The sequence below is a fragment of the Pristiophorus japonicus genome, chromosome 1 (genome assembly GCF_044704955.1).
Source record: "Pristiophorus japonicus isolate sPriJap1 chromosome 1, sPriJap1.hap1, whole genome shotgun sequence".
Taxonomy (NCBI): domain Eukaryota; kingdom Metazoa; phylum Chordata; class Chondrichthyes; family Pristiophoridae; genus Pristiophorus; species Pristiophorus japonicus.
In genome coordinates, this window is record NC_091977.1 from 475,874,561 (window position 1) to 475,880,304 (window position 5,744).

Sequence of the window (5,744 nt, forward strand, 5' to 3'; positions counted from 1 at the left end):
CTTACTTCAAAAGAATGCGCACTGCTTCAAGACGGAGTGCAACCAACCACCTAAGGACGACTTTGCTTTGCTTTGTTTTCGACTGCACTGCTCCGCTCCCCACCTGTCAATCGAAGGGAAGCGGCAGAGGTGCCTATCTTTGGTGATTCTCTGCCGCATGCCTTTCAATGCTGCCCGTCCTGTGTACTTCCTGATGTCGCAGCTATTTTTCACAGCCTGGGCCGGCGGCGCAATGGATAACGCGTCTGACTACGGATTAGAAGATTGCAGGTTCGGCTCCTACCTGGCTCGAGCATTTTTGCAATCTTTGCATTCTGGCTTTGGATGCCACGGAAGCGAACACAGTTGGTCACATTCTCCAGTTACTAAGCTGGCAAGTGTCTTCTTAGCGCAGAAGGCAGCGTGTCAGTCTCAGAATCTGAAGGTCCTGAGTTTGATCCTTAGAGAAGGCATTGATACTTGCATAGAAGTTTTTCCTTCTTTCATTTCAGCTGCATTCATGCAAAAATCGGAAAGTTTTGCTGCGACAGCACACCAAAGGATTTGATGTCCCTCAGCCTGCGGTGACCTTCAGAAGCAGATGGGCTCACACCACACCTGCCACAACTCTTGCGTCTGAACAATTACCCGAGCCAAAAGAAAAGTGGAGAATGCGGGCATTGATCCCGCTACCTCTCACATGCAAAGCGAGCGCTCTACCATTTGAGCTAATTCCCCATTCACGTCTGGCATTAGCTCCCAGTTTGCATCTGACTAGCCCCTTATCACTTGCCTCCTCGCGATTCCACGACCAGCAGAAATCTCCTGCTTCAGGTTGGCCTGCTCACTGAACACTTTCAATGCTTTGCTCCAATCGACGTTACTGAGCAAATAGCAGGCGAGCAAGGGCAGGACTGGAAGCCATGGATATGGTGAAAGACGCCGAGAAGAGCTCGAGCCTGCGCAAGGGAAGCGACTTGAGCGCAACGTCGCAGCCGCCACGAGCGTGAGGGAGCAGGCGAGAGCCCTTTCTGACTGATGGACAGATGACTTCTATTGCCTGAGGCTTTGCCTGAAAGAAAGTGCTGGCTCTTTACATGCATTGCTGCTCAAAGGCACTCCCTGCTGACACACACATGCAAGTGTTCAAGCAAAACGGCGAAGGCACTGTCCTGTGCCTCAGCTGCAACATGTTCAGCTGAAAACTGCTCGTCATATTATGAGCTCTGCCTTTAGCGAATTGCCACTTACCACGCACATACTTACTTCAAAAGAATGCGCACTGCTTCAAGACGGAGTGCAACCAACCACCTAAGGACGACTTTGCTTTGCTTTGTTTTCGACTGCACTGCTCCGCTCCCCACCTGTCAATCGAAGGGAAGCGGCAGAGGTGCCTATCTTTGGTGATTCTCTGCCGCGTGCCTTTCAATGCTGCCCGTCCTGTGTACTTCCTGATGTCGCAGCTATTTTTCACAGCCTGGGCCGGCGGTGCAATGGATAACGCGTCTGACTACGGATTAGAAGATTGCAGGTTCGGCTCCTACCTGGCTCGAGCATTTTTGCAATCTTTGCATTCTGGCTTTGGATGCCACGGAAGCGAACATAGTTGGTCACATTCTCCAGTTACTCAGCTGACAAGTGTCTTCTGAGTGCAGTAGGCAGCGTGTCAGTCTCATAATCTGAAGGTCCTGAGTTCGATCCTTAGAGAAGGCGTTGATACTTGCATAGAAGTTTTTCCTTCTTTCATTTCAGCTGCATTCATGCAAAAATCGGAAAGTTTTGCTGAGACAGCACACCAAAGGATTTGATGTCCCTCAACCTGCGGTGACCTTCAGAAGCAGATGGGCTCACACCACACCTGACACAACTCTTGCGTCTGAACAATTACCCGAGCCAAAAGAAAAGTGGAGAATGCGGGCATTGATCCCGCTACCTCTCACATGCAAAGCGAGCGCTCTACCATTTGAGCTAATTCCCCATTCACGTCTGGCATTAGCTCCCAGTTTGCATCTGACTAGCCCCTTATCACTTGCCTCCTCGCTATTCCACGACCAGCAGAAATCTCCTGCTTCAGGTTGGCCTGCTCACTGAACACTTTCAATGCTTTGCTCCAATCGACGTTACTGAGCAATAGCAGGCGAGCAAGGGCAGGACTGGAAGCCATGGATATGGTGAAAGATGCCGAGAAGAGCTCGAGCCTGCGCAAGGGAAGCGACTTGAGCGCAACGTCGCAGCCGCCACGAGCGTGAGGGAGCAGGCGAGAGCCCTTTCTGACTGATGGACAGATGACTTCTATTGCCTGAGGCTTTGCCTGAAAGAAAGTGCTGGCTCTTTACATGCATTGCTGCTCAAAGGCACTCCCTGCTGACACACACATGCAAGTGTTCAAGCAAAACGGCGAAGGCACTGTCCTGTGCCTCAGCTGCAACATGTTCAGCTGCAAACTGCTCGTCATATTATGAGCTCTGCCTTTAGCGAATTGCCACTTACCACGCACATACTTACTTCAAAAGAATGCGCACTGCTTCAAGACGGAGTGCAACCAACCACCTAAGGACGACTTTGCTTTGCTTTGTTTTCGACTGCACTGCTCCGCTCCCCACCTGTCAATCGAAGGGAAGCGGCAGAGGTGCCTATCTTTGGTGATTCTCTGCCGCATGCCTTTCAATGCTGCCTGTCCTGTGTACTTCCTGATGTCGCAGCTATTTTTCACAGCCTGGGCCGGCGGCGCAATGGATAACGCGTCTGACTACGGATTAGAAGATTGCAGGTTCGGCTCCTACCTGGCTCGAGCATTTTTGCAATCTTTGCATTCTGGCTTTGGATGCCACGGAAGCGAACACAGTTGGTCACATTCTCCAGTTACTAAGCTGGCAAGTGTCTTCTTAGCGCAGAAGGCAGCGTGTCAGTCTCAGAATCTGAAGGTCCTGAGTTTGATCCTTAGAGAAGGCATTGATACTTGCATAGAAGTTTTTCCTTCTTTCATTTCAGCTGCATTCATGCAAAAATCGGAAAGTTTTGCTGCGACAGCACACCAAAGGATTTGATGTCCCTCAGCCTGCGGTGACCTTCAGAAGCAGATGGGCTCACACCACACCTGCCACAACTCTTGCGTCTGAACAATTACCCGAGCCAAAAGAAAAGTGGAGAATGCGGGCATTGATCCCGCTACCTCTCACATGCAAAGCGAGCGCTCTACCATTTGAGCTAATTCCCCATTCACGTCTGGCATTAGCTCCCAGTTTGCATCTGACTAGCCCCTTATCACTTGCCTCCTCGCTATTCCACGACCAGCAGAAATCTCCTGCTTCAGGTTGGCCTGCTCACTGAACACTTTCAATGCTTTGCTCCAATCGACGTTACTGAGCAAATAGCAGGCGAGCAAGGGCAGGACTGGAAGCCATGGATATGGTGAAAGACGCCGAGAAGAGCTCGAGCCTGCGCAAGGGAAGCGACTTGAGCGCAACGTCGCAGCCGCCACGAGCGTGAGGGAGCAGGCGAGAGCCCTTTCTGACTGATGGACAGATGACTTCTATTGCCTGAGGCTTTGCCTGAAAGAAAGTGCTGGCTCTTTACATGCATTGCTGCTCAAAGGCACTCCCTGCTGACACACACATGCAAGTGTTCAAGCAAAACGGCGAAGGCACTGTCCTGTGCCTCAGCTGCAACATGTTCAGCTGCAAACTGCTCGTCATATTATGAGCTCTGCCTTTAGCGAATTGCCACTTACCACGCACATACTTACTTCAAAAGAATGCGCACTGCTTGAAGACGGAGTGCAACCAACCACCTAAGGACGACTTTGCTTTGCTTTGTTTTCGACTGCACTGCTCCGCTCCCCACCTGTCAATCGAAGGGAAGCGGCAGAGGTGCCTATCTTTGGTGATTCTCTGCCGCGTGCCTTTCAATGCTGCCCGTCCTGTGTACTTCCTGATGTCGCAGCTATTTTTCACAGCCTGGGCCGGCGGCGCAATGGATAACGCGTCTGACTACGGATTAGAAGATTGCAGGTTCGGCTCCTACCTGGCTCGAGCATTTTTGCAATCTTTGCATTCTGGCTTTGGATGCCACGGAAGCGAACACAGTTGGTCACATTCTCCAGTTACTAAGCTGGCAAGTGTCTTCTTAGCGCAGAAGGCAGCGTGTCAGTCTCAGAATCTGAAGGTCCTGAGTTTGATCCTTAGAGAAGGCATTGATACTTGCATAGAAGTTTTTCCTTCTTTCATTTCAGCTGCATTCATGCAAAAATCGGAAAGTTTTGCTGCGACAGTACACCAAAGGATTTGATGTCCCTCAGCCTGCGGTGACCTTCAGAAGCAGATGGGCTCACACCACACCTGCCACAACTCTTGCGTCTGAACAATTACCCGAGCCAAAAGAAAAGTGGAGAATGCGGGCATTGATCCCGCTACCTCTCACATGCAAAGCGAGCGCTCTACCATTTGAGCTAATTCCCCATTCACGTCTGGCATTAGCTCCCAGTTTGCATCTGACTAGCCCCTTATCACTTGCCTCCTCGCTATTCCACGACCAGCAGAAATCTCCTGCTTCAGGTTGGCCTGCTCACTGAACACTTTCAATGCTTTGCTCCAATCGACGTTACTGAGCAAATAGCAGGCGAGCAAGGGCAGGACTGGAAGCCATGGATATGGTGAAAGACGCCGAGAAGAGCTCGAGCCTGCGCAAGGGAAGCGACTTGAGCGCAACGTCGCAGCCGCCACGAGCGTGAGGGAGCAGGCGAGAGCCCTTTCTGACTGATGGACAGATGACTTCTATTGCCTGAGGCTTTGCCTGAAAGAAAGTGCTGGCTCTTTACATGCATTGCTGCTCAAAGGCACTCCCTGCTGACACACACATGCAAGTGTTCAAGCAAAACGGCGAAGGCACTGTCCTGTGCCTCAGCTGCAACATGTTCAGCTGCAAACTGCTCGTCATATTATGAGCTCTGCCTTTAGCGAATTGCCACTTACCACGCACATACTTACTTCAAAAGAATGCGCACTGCTTCAAGACGGAGTGCAACCAACCACCTAAGGACGACTTTGCTTTGCTTTGTTTTCGACTGCACTGCTCCGCTCCCCACCTGTCAATCGAAGGGAAGCGGCAGAGGTGCCTATCTTTGGTGATTCTCTGCCGCGTGCCTTTCAATGCTGCCCGTCCTGTGTACTTCCTGATGTCGCAGCTATTTTTCACAGCCTGGGCCGGCGGTGCAATGGATAACGCGTCTGACTACGGATTAGAAGATTGCAGGTTCGGCTCCTACCTGGCTCGAGCATTTTTGCAATCTTTGCATTCTGGCTTTGGATGCCACGGAAGCGAACATAGTTGGTCACATTCTCCAGTTACTACGCTGGCAAGTGTCTTCTTAGCGCAGTAGGCAGCGTGTCAGTCTCAGAATCTGAAGGTCCTGAGTTCGATCCTTAGAGAAGGCATTGATACTTGCATAGAAGTTTTTCCTTCTTTCATTTCAGCTGCATTCATGCAAAAATCGGAAAGTTTTGCTGCGACAGCACACCAAAGGATTTGATGTCCCTCAGCCTGCGGTGACCTTCAGAAGCAGATGGGCTCACACCACACCTGACACAACTCTTGCGTCTGAACAATTACCCGAGCCAAAAGAAAAGTGGAGAATGCGGGCATTTATCCCGCTACCTCTCACATGCAAAGCGAGCGCTCTACCATTTGAGCTAATTCCCCATTCACGTCTGGCATTAGCTCCCAGTTTGCATCTGACTAGCCCCTTATCACTTGCCTCCTCGCTATTC

General features: G+C 51.0%; 1 non-coding gene across 1 annotated transcript; it reads left to right on the plus strand.

The window, feature by feature from the left end:
• The first annotated feature begins 5,338 nt into the window (after nucleotides 1-5,338).
• trnal-cag (transfer RNA leucine (anticodon CAG)) lies at nucleotides 5,339-5,411 on the plus strand. The gene has a single exon. It is a non-coding gene; the product is annotated as a tRNA-Leu (tRNA).
• The last annotated feature ends 333 nt before the right edge of the window (nucleotides 5,412-5,744 follow it).